General features: G+C 42.9%; 1 protein-coding gene across 5 annotated transcripts in view; it reads right to left on the bottom strand.

Annotated features, from left to right (window-relative positions):
* LOC126190657 (cap-specific mRNA (nucleoside-2'-O-)-methyltransferase 2) overlaps positions 1–14,230 on the bottom strand; it is a 306,338-nt gene that overhangs the window by 272,508 nt on the left and 19,600 nt on the right. For 2 of the 5 annotated variants that reach the window (XM_049931090.1, XM_049931091.1), the window contains exon 2: positions 502–648. The exons of the other annotated variants lie outside the window; for them this stretch is intronic. The gene's annotated coding sequence lies outside the window, so the exon portion shown is untranslated. The remainder of the gene's footprint in view (positions 1–501; positions 649–14,230) is intronic. 5 annotated transcript variants of the gene reach the window in all.

The following is a 14,230-nucleotide window of genomic DNA, read 5'->3' as shown; positions in this document are numbered from 1 at the left end:
GGATATGTGTGTGTGTGCGCGCGCGAGTGTATACCTGTCCTTTTTTCCCCCTTTTTTCCCCCTAAGGTAAGTCTTTCCGCTCCCAGGATTGGAATGACTCCTTACCCTCTCCCTTAAAACCCATATCCATTTGTCTTTCCTTCTCCTTCCCTCTTTCCTGACGAGGCAACCGTTGGTTGCGAAAGCTAGAATTTTGTGTGTATGTTTGTGTGTCTATCGACCTGCCAGCGCTTTTGTTTGGTAAGTCTCATCATCTTTGTTTTTAGGTATATTTTTCCTTCGTGGAATTTTTCCTTCTATTATAACCATATATATATATATATATATATATATATATATATATATATATAGAGAGAGAGAGAGAGAGAGAGAGAGAGAGAGAGAGAGAGAGAGAGAGAGAGAATATAGGTTTCTAATTTAAATCAGAAATTTCTGAGAAATGTCATCAATGAATGTTACAATCTTTTGATTGAAAATAAAGACACTGTAACTGTTACCCACCTATGTAAATAATGACAATATGTTCAGCGAGTCACAGTTGACCTTTATGATTGTTTTTCAGCCAGCCTTATCTTGTACAAGCTGTCGATCCATAGCAATAATTTACTCATCTCAAGATTTTTTGTTTTTTCACATTGACATCAGACTCTGGAAACCACATTATGTGAGAATAATTTAACGTTTTTTGCAACTTTCAACAGTTTATACATGACTACATAAATACATAAGGTTATATGTAACAGAACATGGAACTAAAAACAGATATAACTAAGTGCAACATGGTGTTAGATTCGCTCCAAGAATTTATACATGAATATTAACAATGAAGGCAAATACTGTCCATGTTATAAAAAATGAGAACTCTGCAAATTGTTTTTCCTGTAACAGTGGGGATTCGACAGTAACCTTGGTTACACACTTCACAGAGCAGAATTTGCATGCATAAGCAGTGGAAATTATACTGGAAATTTTAAAAATCAAGTGCATATTTTCAGTAGGAAGATGAAAATTCTAGCTAAGTCTTGGGTTAACCTTTGCCAATCTTGCTATGCACACTCAGCAACACCAACATCTGCAACAACCTTGGCCACTTCAATATCGTCACAATTAGCATCATGTCCCAATCCATTTACTGGGCACCATGCACAGTGTGGTCATCACTGATTACTGTCATTGTATATGTATTCTTACTGCAATTCATATAACTTTGGCCTCTTCAATCTGCTACTGACTTTCAAAGTATTGTATTACAATTACAAATCTTGAGTGCAATTTCCACTGTGAACACATGTTTCAATATTGTGTGAGTCATTTCTGGCAATGGTTTGTAATCTAAAAAAATCAATGTGCAATGTGTAGAATGGTTCCAATTTCACATTAAACTCAATTTTTCTCTACAGGTAGCTGGATGAGCCAACTGTCACAATGGAAGAAGGAAAAGTTATACAATGTGCAATAGTTGACAATGAAATGTCAACATGGGTGCACAACAGCAAGGTCTTTAACACACTCACTAAAACTTTACAAGATGAAGTGTGGATAAATATTGCAAAATTATTAAAACATGAACTGCAAAGAAAAATATAAAGAAAGCCCTAAAACACATGCACTGCCCCCCCCCCCCCACACACACACACAGATAATGAAAATCACATAGTCAGAACTAAAACTTAAGGACAAACTGTGGAAACAGTTATAATACCAGTGTCATTTCAAATCCCTACACAGTTTGCATGCACAAGCATTACAGTGGCATGACCAAGTTTAAATTCGTGTCAGTTGTGAATGATACTTTAGGCATGATGGCTGTATATGTTTGCTGGTTCGCGTGGCTCTGTTTTGAGTAATTCAGTTATAAAATGAAAGCTGAAATTGGGTCGGGTCTAATAACATGTAGTGACCAGTGTTCCTACATCAAAATCAAAACCCTATGTGGAAAGTACGCAACACTTTGAGGGAGGTATGTGGAAATAGTGCAGTGGGTCGTAGCACAAGATTATGGTGGTCTTCTCGTTTCTGTGAAGTTCAGTTAAGCACTGATGACAACCCAAGACATGGACAGCAATAAACTGCAATAGACTGCACCTCTCAGGTTGTTGTTAATGAAATTTTGAGAGGGGGTCAGCAAAAAACATGAGGAATAGGCAAATAGGGTCATACGCACCTATGTCAGATCTTTAGAACACGAAGACACAAAAGGAGTTAATGATTACGTTACATGCTATCGACTGAAGGAAAGAGAGCTAAAAACAGGGACTTGGAGAAAGGACCATAAAAATGCCATAGAGAAACAGTGGTCCTGAACTAAAGATTAATGTTCTTCGCCATATTGCTATGACAAAAAAAAAGTAAAATGTGGTTGACAGCCCGAGCATCATTAGCTAAAATGGCCAATAACGCAGACGGCAAACATAAATTAAGAATGTAAGTGGTTAAAAAAGGGCATTCCATTAGGAAATGGCAAACCATCAGAGGTTCAGGACAATGGACACAAAGCGGTGGGAGATAACCACTTAACAAATGGCGACGGCTAAAAGGACAGTGCCCAATACGCAACCTAGCTGAAATGATTACTCATGGCGAGAGGGGTGCAGGGAGAGGTTTAATTCCCTGGAGCTTGTTCCCACGAAGGGAGGACCAGTGGTGATGCGAAAGTGACATCACCTGCTGACAGACAGCAACAAAGAGATCATTGGACGGAGGTACGAGGACTGCAGCCTTGGCAGCAGCTTTAGCGGCCTCATTTCTTGTCAGACCGACATGATCAGGAACCAACATAAACATCACAGTGGCTCCATCAAGAGTGAGCAAGTGACAGCTTTTGCGGACCTGTTGCACCAAGGGACAGATGCTGTGCAGCACAAAGAGGCTCTGTAGGGTACAGAGAGTCAGAGCAGATGACACAATCGAAAAGCCTGTTTTTCCGGATGTATTGCATGGCCTGATACAGGGTGAAGAGCTCTGCTGTAAATACTGAGCAGTGTTCCTGAAGCCGATACAGAAAAATATCTGCACCAATGACAGAGGCACATCTGACACCACAGTCAGTGCCATCAGTATACACATAGGTACTATCGCAAAGGTCAACAAAATTATGCCGATAGAGCGAGACTGGAGTAGTGTCCTTAGGAAGTGAATGAAGGCCAAGGCAAACACAGGCCACTTCACGAAGCCAAGGGGTGAAGGTTTCACAACTCTTGGAAAAGTGGCACATAGCGTGAAGTTAAGCAGCCAGAGCAATAGCTGAAAGTGAACACCAGGAGGTAACAGAGAAGGGGGACGCGCCCCATACTAGCGATCATAGGAATCATCAAAAAAAGGAGACACAGGATGAGTGGCCAGAAAATCATACAAACGATTTTGTCACTGGAAATCCAAAATCCATGAGTGAAGAACATCGAGAAATCAATGAAGACGCCACTCAGTGACGCAGGTTTGTGGAGAACTGCAATAGATGGCAAAATCATCAACAAAAAGGGAGCGAGATACGCCCACTGGGAGACAGGCTGTAATAGGAATAATGTCAATAGCAAAGAGGACTATGCTCAGGACAGAATCCTGAGGCACATCTTTTTCCTGGATAAAGGTGTCCAGCAAGGCAGAAACCACACATACCCTGAAAACTCGTATTTTATAAATTCCTGAAGGAAATGGGGCAATGTGGCTATGGAACCCCTATGTGTAGAGAGTACGAAGGATACCAGTCCTCCAGCAGGTGTCGTAGGTTTTCTCTAAATAAAAAAAAACTTTTCTCAAAAACATGGCCGCATTCTGGTATTTCTGCAGAAAACCATTTGTGATATGAGTTGACTATGTGACGAGATGGTCAACTGAGGAACGGCACACACTAAATCCGCACTGTGCACTGGTTAGTAAATTCAGAGACTCGAACCATCATACCAGCTGGGCATGAATCATAAGTTCCATCACCTTGCAAACACAGCTGTTGGAGGAAATGGGGTGATAAATAGAAGAAAGTTGCTTTTCCTTACCGGGCTTACGTATGGGTATGACAGTGGCTTCACACCAGTGTCTGGGAAGCATGCCCTCGGCCCAGATGCGATCGTACGTACGGAGAAAATGTTTGCGTGCAAGAGAAAGGTTCTGTGACATCTGAGTTCTAGCCCTGGGGCAGAGGTTCGAAATGAAGTGAGAGCATTATTGAGATCCCTCACAGTCAAGGCAGCACTCACGATTCTGAGAAGAGAAGGGTATGTCCAAGCCTCCTCCACTCTTTGTGATGGAGGAATACAGGGTTATGGTGGGTGGAGCTCGAAATCTCTGCAAAATAGCAGCCCAAGATGTTAGAGATAGCAATAGGGTCCACATCACTTCATCTGCTAAGGTCAGGCCGGAAACTGGGGAACGGATCTTGGTCCAGGAGCGCCGTTGTAGGTTGGTCCACATGAGGGAGTGGAACTATTAAAAGAACTAGTACATAAAATTCAGCTAGCTTTTTTGCTATACCAAAGAATGCAATGACACTGTGCATGCAACTGTTTATAACGATTGCAGTTGGCCATCATAGGAGGACGGTTAAAATCCACCAAAGAAAAATTGCAAGGAATGACTGCGACAGTAAGGATAATGTTTCTACCTGGTCATCACAACTGGGAAAATGCTTGTTGAAGGTCGCCAGGGAGGTCTAAAGCCTCCAGGCGGCCTTAGAAAGCTGTTGTTTGGGTGTGCACACAGGTGGGATAGGAGTCAGAAAACGGCTAACACACGGGAAATTGTTGCTCGAATATGTGTCAGAGAGAATGAACCACTTGAGACAATGGGCAAGCTGGCCAGTGCAGAAGGAAAGGTTCAAATGGGAATAAGTGTGTGTGGAGTCTCAAAGGAATGTGGGTGCTCTCTTATTAAGGCAGATAAGGTTAAGTTTATTGAGAAGATCAGCCAAGAGGGCACATCTCTGATAGGATCTCTGAGAACACCAAAGGAGATGGTGCACAATTAAAGTCACCGAGCAGGAGAAAGGGGTGAGAGAGTTGCCCAAAAAGCTGGTGGAAGTCTGCTCTGGTAACACCAAATGACGGAGGGATATAAACAGTAAAAATGGAAAAGACGAGTGAGGAAAGAAAATGTGGGCTGCAACAGCTTAAATTCAGGTAGTCAGGGAGATGGTGTAACTATGAACATCGTCCTGGATGAGCAACATGACTCCCCTATGAGATGGAATGCCATCCTTGGTGGGGGTAGGGGGAGGGGGTCAAAGTGGGCCATAAAGAAATTCGAGAACTCAAAGTGGTCTTGAGGACACAATTTTGTTTCCTGGGGGCAGAAAACACGCGGATGCTGTGATCCCAAGAGCAGCCTTAAGTCCTCTTTGTTAGATCTAAGGTTGCGAACATTCCACTGGAGGGGTGCCAGGTGATTGTTCACACCTCAGGTCAAACCTCCCAAATACCTGACAGAGAGACAAATCAGCTATTTGGGAAGGTACAGCTCAGGCAATCACCCCTCCCTGTGCCTGGCTTGTAAGAGGGATACGTGCGAACCCTACCCGTTTACCTGTGGCTGGGAATTACACATTACACAGTTACCTGTTATGCATCAGACATGTGGGCCGGCCTTCAGGAGTGCACAGGGAGGAAGAAGTAAAAGAGGAAACTCATACGCTGAAGCAGAGAAAGGGTAGGAGAAGGGGAACGAAGAAATAAAAAAAGGAACGAAACACATGTTCTGATATCGGCTACTGAAAATGCAGAACACATTTCTGAAAACATCCTACATATGTTCCCCAAGGGAGGGGGAAAAAAGAATAGCAAGAGTACAGACATGCAGCACGGAAGGGAAAAGATGTTGCAAAAGGCTGGGGGCTCCGTGGTAGCCAAGTACAAACCCGCCAACAGCAGCTAGCCCCCCTGGGGAGTCACAATGTATGTCACTTCAGTTTCCAGAATCATAACTGAAAAGTTAAAGATGAGAAAAGTTGTAGCCAGATGGGTTCTGCATGATCTGAGAGAAGAGCAGAAAGCAAGTTGCGGAAGAATTGTTTCAGTGCTACCGAACAGAACGACAGTTTCTGAAAAGGACTGTTGCACTTTATGATATCTGGGTGTGAAGTTTTAAGCTAGAACTGAAGTCTCAGTCGCACAGTGGAAAAGTTTCAACTCTCCGTGCCCGAAAAAATTCCAACACCATCCAAGGTGAAAATGAAGATGATCTTGGCATATGACATGAATGGAATCATAGCTACAAATAGAGTACCCCAGGGGATGTCTGTAACAGAAGCATACAACAAGCTGTTTCTGCAAAATGTTTTGCACTTGACGTGCTTGCAGCTGGTGTCCTCATTTTGCACGATAAAGCAAGACCTCGCATTGCCTTACCAGTGAGAGAAATGCTCAACAAATATAGATGGGAAATACATCCCTAACCACCACATGGTATTGATATGAGCCCATTAGCCTTTTATTTGTTTCCTAAATTGAAGGAACAACTCCAACAAAAACATTTACAAACAATTTTTACACTTCAAGAGAGGTGACCCGAGTAATCAGACAGCTCAACAATACATTTTCCCTATCTGGAATACAGAAATTGTCAAACGAAGAGAGATAATATTAAGGCCCTGTAAAGGTATTTTGGAAAATAAATTATTTTCTTCGATTCTATCTTACAGTGTGTAGAACTTTTGAATGAATACAGCAGATAACTTTGGTTGGCTGATCTCAAGAACAATGGGGGTGAGCCAGACACTCTGCAACACACTAAAATCTCCAGCCTAAAACCTTACACCACAGACCAGACACTTCTCAAAATTTGAAAACCTTTACCAGTCACCTCGTCATCAGCTAAAAACAGAAGCAGTTCCCTACCTAAATATGCTTCTTCCCATTTATCACCATATAAAATGCAATCTGTTAAAATGTGGCTTATAATTCTTTACACACCACAGGCATCACAGACTGGGGAGAGGGGAAGGAGGTTTCTATTACTAGAGTAAGAAGCCATGTGTTAATGGACAGTGCCCAATCCAGAAACAGGTAAGGGCCACTTCATTCTGCCACAGTGACTGGCAAGAGGAATTCCACAGCTGGATAGCTGGCTTCACCAACCACAGCTTATTGTCTGCCACTTCCGACCACTCCTCCTCTCCCGCTTGCATCAATCTCCAACCCACCAGCAAAATGACAGCCTGCTGGCGAGCAGCACATCCTGTCTTGTCTGCATGTCTACTTGGCTGCTTGGTCTGCCTGTTAATTTTCCTGAATTTCCACATGGCCCAGTACCCAGCTGAATGACACCTGTTGCTTCCCCACTGTCGAAGAAAGCACAGTTGGTCATGTGTCAGCTGGGCCACATTCTGTTCCGGGTACATGTGCTGCAATGATTGTAGGGCACTAAAGGAATCAGACAGATGAGAAACAGTTTGCCTTTAAAACACCTAATCTGTTCCAGTGCTATGACAATCACATGGAACCCTGCATTAAGTACAGCATATTAATGGAGAAGATGAACCCTAAAAAATTTGGTCAGGAAACACTACTGAACAGCCAAGACAATACTCCTGTTTGGAACCATCAGTTGCACAGAACTATAGAATTGTAATTTCTAGTTAAAATGTGAAAAAAAACAGAGCTTGAAACATGAAGTCTGGAACATAGACTTGCTTTTAATGGACCAAATCTAAAATAACTCTGGGCCTCTGTAGCAGCCACAGTAGAGATCTGCTCCGAGCTTGGTGTAAAACTTTAAAACCAGTCACACCCATCTCTAAAAGGCAACCCTTCAAGCTAATTCCACTGGGCCTCTGCTCATTGTCAATTACAAAAAATCCATTCCACAGGTTGCGAAACAATGATACTGTATGCATGGACAGTGTGTATAGGCCTGTTGTATCATGAGTTGTCACTTGATGTGAAGCAAGAGCTCAATAGTCTCACTGTGAAGGCTTGATATGGGGCTGGTTCTGAAGACTCCAGTGGTCAGCTGAATTACTTATTGGTGAACCAAGTCCAAAATTTTGAAATAAGAGAGCCATGCAGACCCATACACCGTGAACCTATAATCAGACTGAGATCACACAAAGGCCCAGTAAAATTGGAGCAGACGAGTTTGGTCTGCTCCCCATACAAAATGCAATCACATTAATGTCATGTTATGTTATAATCAGTCCAGTCTTTACTTCCTGTCAGCTTTACTTAACCTACAGATTCATTCAATATTAGATGCGAACAACCTACATGGTAATGGAATGTCATTGATGGAACAAAAATAATTTAATGACTATACACACACACACACACACACACACACACACACACACACACACACACACACACACGCGCGCGAGTGCGCAGGAACAAGGCACTGGTAAGCTTGTTATGGCCACAGGTTCCATCCAAGCCCAGTAACCATCAACAGCACCTGTACTCCGACAGCTGCCACCCCTTCCATAGCAAAATGTCCCTCACATATAGTCTCCCCAACTGTAGACAGCACACCTGCACTAAAAGCAAACCCTTTCTCATTACAAGGTTGTCTTACTAAGGTCTTCACAAGCAGACGCTATTCCCTAAATCTAGTTCACTGACAGAGTTCCCATGCCATATCCACACACACTGCACTTGCCAACTGAAGCAAGAATTTAGGAAATCTCAACAAAGTGCTTAACACTGTAAAATGATGCAAGATGTAGAATATGTACAAGAACTAAGAGGGAACAATAAGAATGGAACACCAAGAACAAACTCCTCAAATTAAAAACGGTGTAAGATATGGACATAGTTCTTAGCCCCTTATGTTTAATGTGTACATACAAGAAGCATAGCTGGAAATTTTTTAAAAAAGGGCTAAAGAGTGAGAATGAAATTAAGGATGAAAGGACATCAATGATAAGATTCACTGATGGCAATGTGCCCTTGCTAAAAGTGAAGAAGAAATGCAGGATGTTTTGAATGGAATGAACATTCCGATAAGAACAGAATATGGACTGAGAGTAAATCAAAGAACAAGGAAAGTAATCAGCAGTAACAGAAATGATATCACCAACAAACTTAAGATCAAGATTTGGACCACAAAGTAGACAAAGTTCAGGAAGTCCACTACTTGGAAAGTAAACACACGACAGATGAAGCAAGGAGGACATAAAAAGCAGACCTACACAGGCAAAAAGAGTGTTCCTGACCAAGAGAAGTGAAATATTATTAAACAACGGTCATAATTTGAGGAAGAAATTTCTGAGAATGTACATCTGAAACACAGCACACTATGTTAATGAATCATGAATTGTACAAAAACTGGAAAAGAAGAGAATTTAAGTGTTTGCTATAGCATAGGGGCAGGCAAGGTTTAGGCTCACGGGCCATGCGACCGAGTGCCAAAGCACTCTGTTTCACTGCACATTTCTCCCACCACCAAGCCATGCTGTCTGAGCACGAGGAGGGGGAAGGGGGGATACTGGGAACTCGTCGCATTTAAATGGCAGTGCAGTCACACTGCATATGACTTGGTTTTATACTTCACATTTCTCAATACGATAGATCACAAACAACACAAATTTTCTGTATTATTTATTTATTTTTGATGCACTGAACACATTATATATAATTTTCATATGGTACAAACTGTCAGCATACAGAAGACACAGGCAATTTCACAGTGTCTTGCACACAAGTTGCCAAGTACTCTTGACTTATTTGGTTTCATAAAGAAAGAAAGGTCTTTCACACAAATATGTTGATGGAAATATTGTAGCACTTTGGCAACCTCATTATGGAGACTTGGATACTCTAACTGAGGAAAGCTATATAGATGTCCTGGATAGTTTTAACATAAAAAGATCAATAAATCTCTAATTACCTTGCGAGTCAATCAGCTACATCTGCATATGCAGAAGCAATTTCAACCGAAACACAAATGTTCTTCAAACTAGATGCAAAATTGACAGTGCCCTCAAAACCTTTATAGAAATATCTTTTTAGTTCTTCCAGTGCCACCGTGAATTCTTCAAACCTCCCATTTCCTTGAGCCAATGAACTTAGGGAACTGGACTCTCTTTGTCAGAATGTGTTTCTTCTACAATGGGATTTTCTTTTTAAATTCAACCCCATCAAAACAGAAGGACGTCATCTTGCAATGTGTGCAGTTTGTCCACTTGAAATTTTAAGTCTGCAATTCATTCCAGATGTTCTAATTTTCATTCTTGCACTCCTTTTTCCTTTATAAATTAAAGAATAGTGAGTTTTAGATCAAAAATTTGTTTCAGGCATGCCCCTTCACTTTACCAATGTATTTTGCAGTAATATATGAATTCTTCAGTCTTCATTCAGTTCCATTGAAAACTGTTGCAAATGACAACTGAATAATGTGTGAAAACTCAGAAATTGTACTATTCATACCATCAATTTCTTCCAGTGCTCCATACCTGCAAATTTAGCACAAAGTGCTCCTTGATGTACACAACGATGAATCCTGTTCTGTCGATCACTGTCATTTTTTGCTCTTTCATTGTCAACTAAATCTTTAAATTCTTTCTGCACAGTATTGTAATATTTCACAGCAAGTAGGCAGTACCTGTCACTTACGTGAATTGAGAATTCTCGTCACTCTCTTCTGTCATTCTCATTAATTTTTTAAAAATTGTGATGATAGATTGCTAGACTCTCTTTTTGGACAAATAGCCACTGGACCTGTGAACATCCTCCATATCAAACACAAATAAGTAAGGGTAAATAGCACTCACACAATTATGCTGAACTAAAGAGTTTTGAGAACCGAAACCTGCCATACCGTAATGCTAAACAAAATGTTGCGTTATACCGGGTACTTCCAAGAAAGACTGAGCAAAGTTGAGTGACAGGCTGCGCCTTGGCTTTGTACACACTGCATGTGTGAAGTTTAGTATGCTGTGGCCAGCCCTGCCACAGTAAGATGTTGAAAATTATGTGGACTGAGAAGGTAGAAAATGAGGAGGTTCATTGCAAAATTGGTTAAGACAGGAACATACGGAAAAAACCGACAGGAAGAAGGGAGAGATTGATAGGACGTGGTCAAGAAATAAGGGGATACCTTCCATGGTGCTAGAGGGAGCTACAAAGGGTAAGAAACATATGGCAGGAGAGAGACTGGAATACATCCAATAAATAATTGAGGACGTAGGGTGCAAGTGCTAATCTGATGTGAGAATAACACATACAGCACACTCCAGTCAAAGGCTAGGGGTAAATGGCAAACCAGAGAGGTAAAAGAAACGTCAGGGCAACAGGTAGAGGAAAGAATGGGGAGGGGGGGATAGTAAGAGCAGGAGCACTCCACAAATGATACGTGAATTGGGACACCGCACTGCCACTTGACCCCACACCGCACCATGACCACCACACAACAGAGACAACACAAGGGAAAGACACAAGAAAACGGGAAATGGCAAGGCCAAGACCTCCATAACCAGCACCAACCCCAACCAAAGGACTCCAATTCCAGAGGAAAATTCAAGAACTTAAACCTGGGAGGACAAACCACTTTCGCAAAGAAAACTGAGGACTGATGTAACCACGTGAGGGTCGCCTGTTAGCACTTGGGACAAGGAAGGTGGGAGGGTGTACTTAGTGCGAATGGTCAAAAGTTGTGGGCACTTCAGCAAACTGATCACCATGAGGGGGGCCCCAGAACTACAAAGGGGGAATGGCTCATTGTGGAGTAAAAGACCACGAGTGAACCTAGTATGGCCCATTTGAAGATTCCCACCAGTAGAGGCAGACGGAAGAATGCCACATGGTGGGACTGTGCCTGATTGTATGAATTTTATTGGATACGATGTAGGCCTCCAAGAGTCTAAAAACGATTGAGCACAAAGTGATTTGATGTAAAGCCACAAATCTGCCCCCAGAGGGGTCATCAAGAATGGGGGTTAGTTGATCAACCACCTCGTCCCCCCCTTCCCCAAAGCCAGATAATCAGCAAGTTCATTACCTGGGGTACCCACATGGCCAGGAACCTGAAGGAAGTCAACCGAACCAAATGAACAGCATCACCAAGATCGGCAAGAAGGCCGTGGATGGCAGACACCACTAGGATGGCAGGAAAAACACCAAGCGATAGCCTGAAGGCCACTCATTGAGTTTGTACATAACAAAACACAGTTAAGAGAGGACTATTTAATAAAGGAGAGGACCCAATAGATGTCCATCAATTCCGAAGTAAACACTCCACACATGGCATGAAAGGGATGGTGATATGTGCCAACAGAAGACGTGGAGGGGTTTTCAGATGATCTGTGGATGTAGAGCCACCAGTGTAAAAAAACAATGGCATCCTGAAACTCCCGTAAGAGTGGTTGGAACACACAATGGAACACCATTAGAGCAATGGAGGCTTTCGGGAGATAATGTGGGGAAGAGGACAAGGAGGGGAGATGGAAATCACGGCAGATAAAAGGGAGGCGGAGCCCAACAGGTAAAATCACTTGACGGCGGGCAGCAAGTGGGTGACGTCCCAAGGGCACAAAAAGAATAGAAGCTGTCGTTCTGCAGAGACCACCAACTAGGAGCTAGCCCAAATATAGAAATCATCCACATACAGAGCAAGATTTACCAATGGTCCATCAGGGGCCACAAGTCCTTTAATAGCTATGAGAAAAAGAACACTTGACAAGGAGCCCTATGGAAAGCCAGTTTCCATGGTTTGCAAAGAGCTGAGAACACTGCCAATCTGAACTCTGAATGACAAGTGAGACAGGAATTTGTGAATAAAAATCAGGAGGTGACCCTGAAGACCCCTCTCAAGGAGCCCAAGTATGATGTGATGGTGCCAAGCTGTCGTAGGCGTTATGTGACAAGATGGTGGCACTCAGAAAATGCCTGCAGATGACGGAGATCGTCCCTCCCAAAAGCTGCACTGTTAAGGAGAAACAGAGTTCCAAGATTTGAGGATTGAAATGAGCCAACAATCCAACATCCATTCAAGTTAACTTGCAGGAGACACAGGTCTTATATTGTCATTGTGGAGGACTGAGGTGTTGAAGCAGCTGGTTATGGATGGAATCATGGGAAGGCACTGAGGGCCGGTTGGATGGTTGGTTTAAAAGAGAGGGCAAGGGGCGAAACTACGAAGTCATCAGTCCCTTGTTCCTAATAAAACAATGCCACAAGTGTGAGAATGAAACGGACAAGACAGACAACACAAAACAGAAAGAAAGGAAACACCACAAGAATGAAGGGAAGGCAATGAACCCTAAATGGAACAAAAGAGGACAAGAAAACAACAGAGACACTAGAAACAGAAGAGAGTAAAACAGGAAAGCAGATTACAGTGGCTGGCTGACCACGATAATAAAAAGGGAAAGCCAGCCACTCTGCAACACATTAAAACTTCCACACCAAAAGCAATAGGGTGGAGGACACAGAGGGACAAAGGATATGCGCTAAAACCTACATAGAAGTATAAAACTCACTCTCACAGATAAAACGTAAAACTAAAGCTGCTGCTGAGGCATCGTCACCCAACACCGAAGGTAGGGAGCTGGTAAAGTTTAAAGTCCGCTGAAGAGCAGCTAAAAATGGGCAGTCCATCAAGAGGTGGATGACTGTCATTTGGGAGCCACAGCGACACAGAGGTGGGCCCTTGCGACGGAGTAGGTAACCATGCGTTAGCCATGTATGCCCAATGCGGAGCCGGATAGGAAAATTGATTCCCTGTGAGAGGACCGCATGGAAGACTTCCACACATTCGTCGTCTCCTTAATGACATACAGCTTTTCATACATATTGTTATGCCATTCCATCTCCCAAAGCCTGAAAACTCTGTGACGTAAGGCAGAACATAGATCAGCTTTGGAGATGACCATCTCCAGAAGCAGTTTCCACGTCACCTGTTTGCTGAGGGCTGGAAGATGCTGAGGGCCGGAAGAGGTTCCCAACCAGTAAAATGTTCATTATAGGATTCCATCTGACAAGGGGTAAAACTTACGTGGGAAGCTTCCGCCCACTGTTCCTGGACAAAAAAGGTGTCTAGATAGGAAACTGATGCCAGTTCAGTCGCAAAATGGGTTGCAAGGTGTGCCACAAGAACTGATGGATTCGTACAATGGCCACCTGGAAGGGCAAGGCCTGGAAGGGCAAGGCCTGGAAGGACAAAGCCTGCAATGGAAGACTGCCATTGACAGCTGTGCAGGGTGTAGTGTAGCCCACAACCATGACAAAGGGGCAGAAGAACCTAGAAAGGAGACACTGCTTTCCCAACCCACTTGCTTGCTCTGTTTTATTAAGTAAAGGTCTTTTGCACA

This window comes from Schistocerca cancellata, chromosome 6 (genome assembly GCF_023864275.1).
Source record: "Schistocerca cancellata isolate TAMUIC-IGC-003103 chromosome 6, iqSchCanc2.1, whole genome shotgun sequence".
NCBI classification, from domain to species: domain Eukaryota; kingdom Metazoa; phylum Arthropoda; class Insecta; order Orthoptera; family Acrididae; genus Schistocerca; species Schistocerca cancellata.
This window is presented reverse-complemented; position numbering and strand designations above follow the sequence as displayed.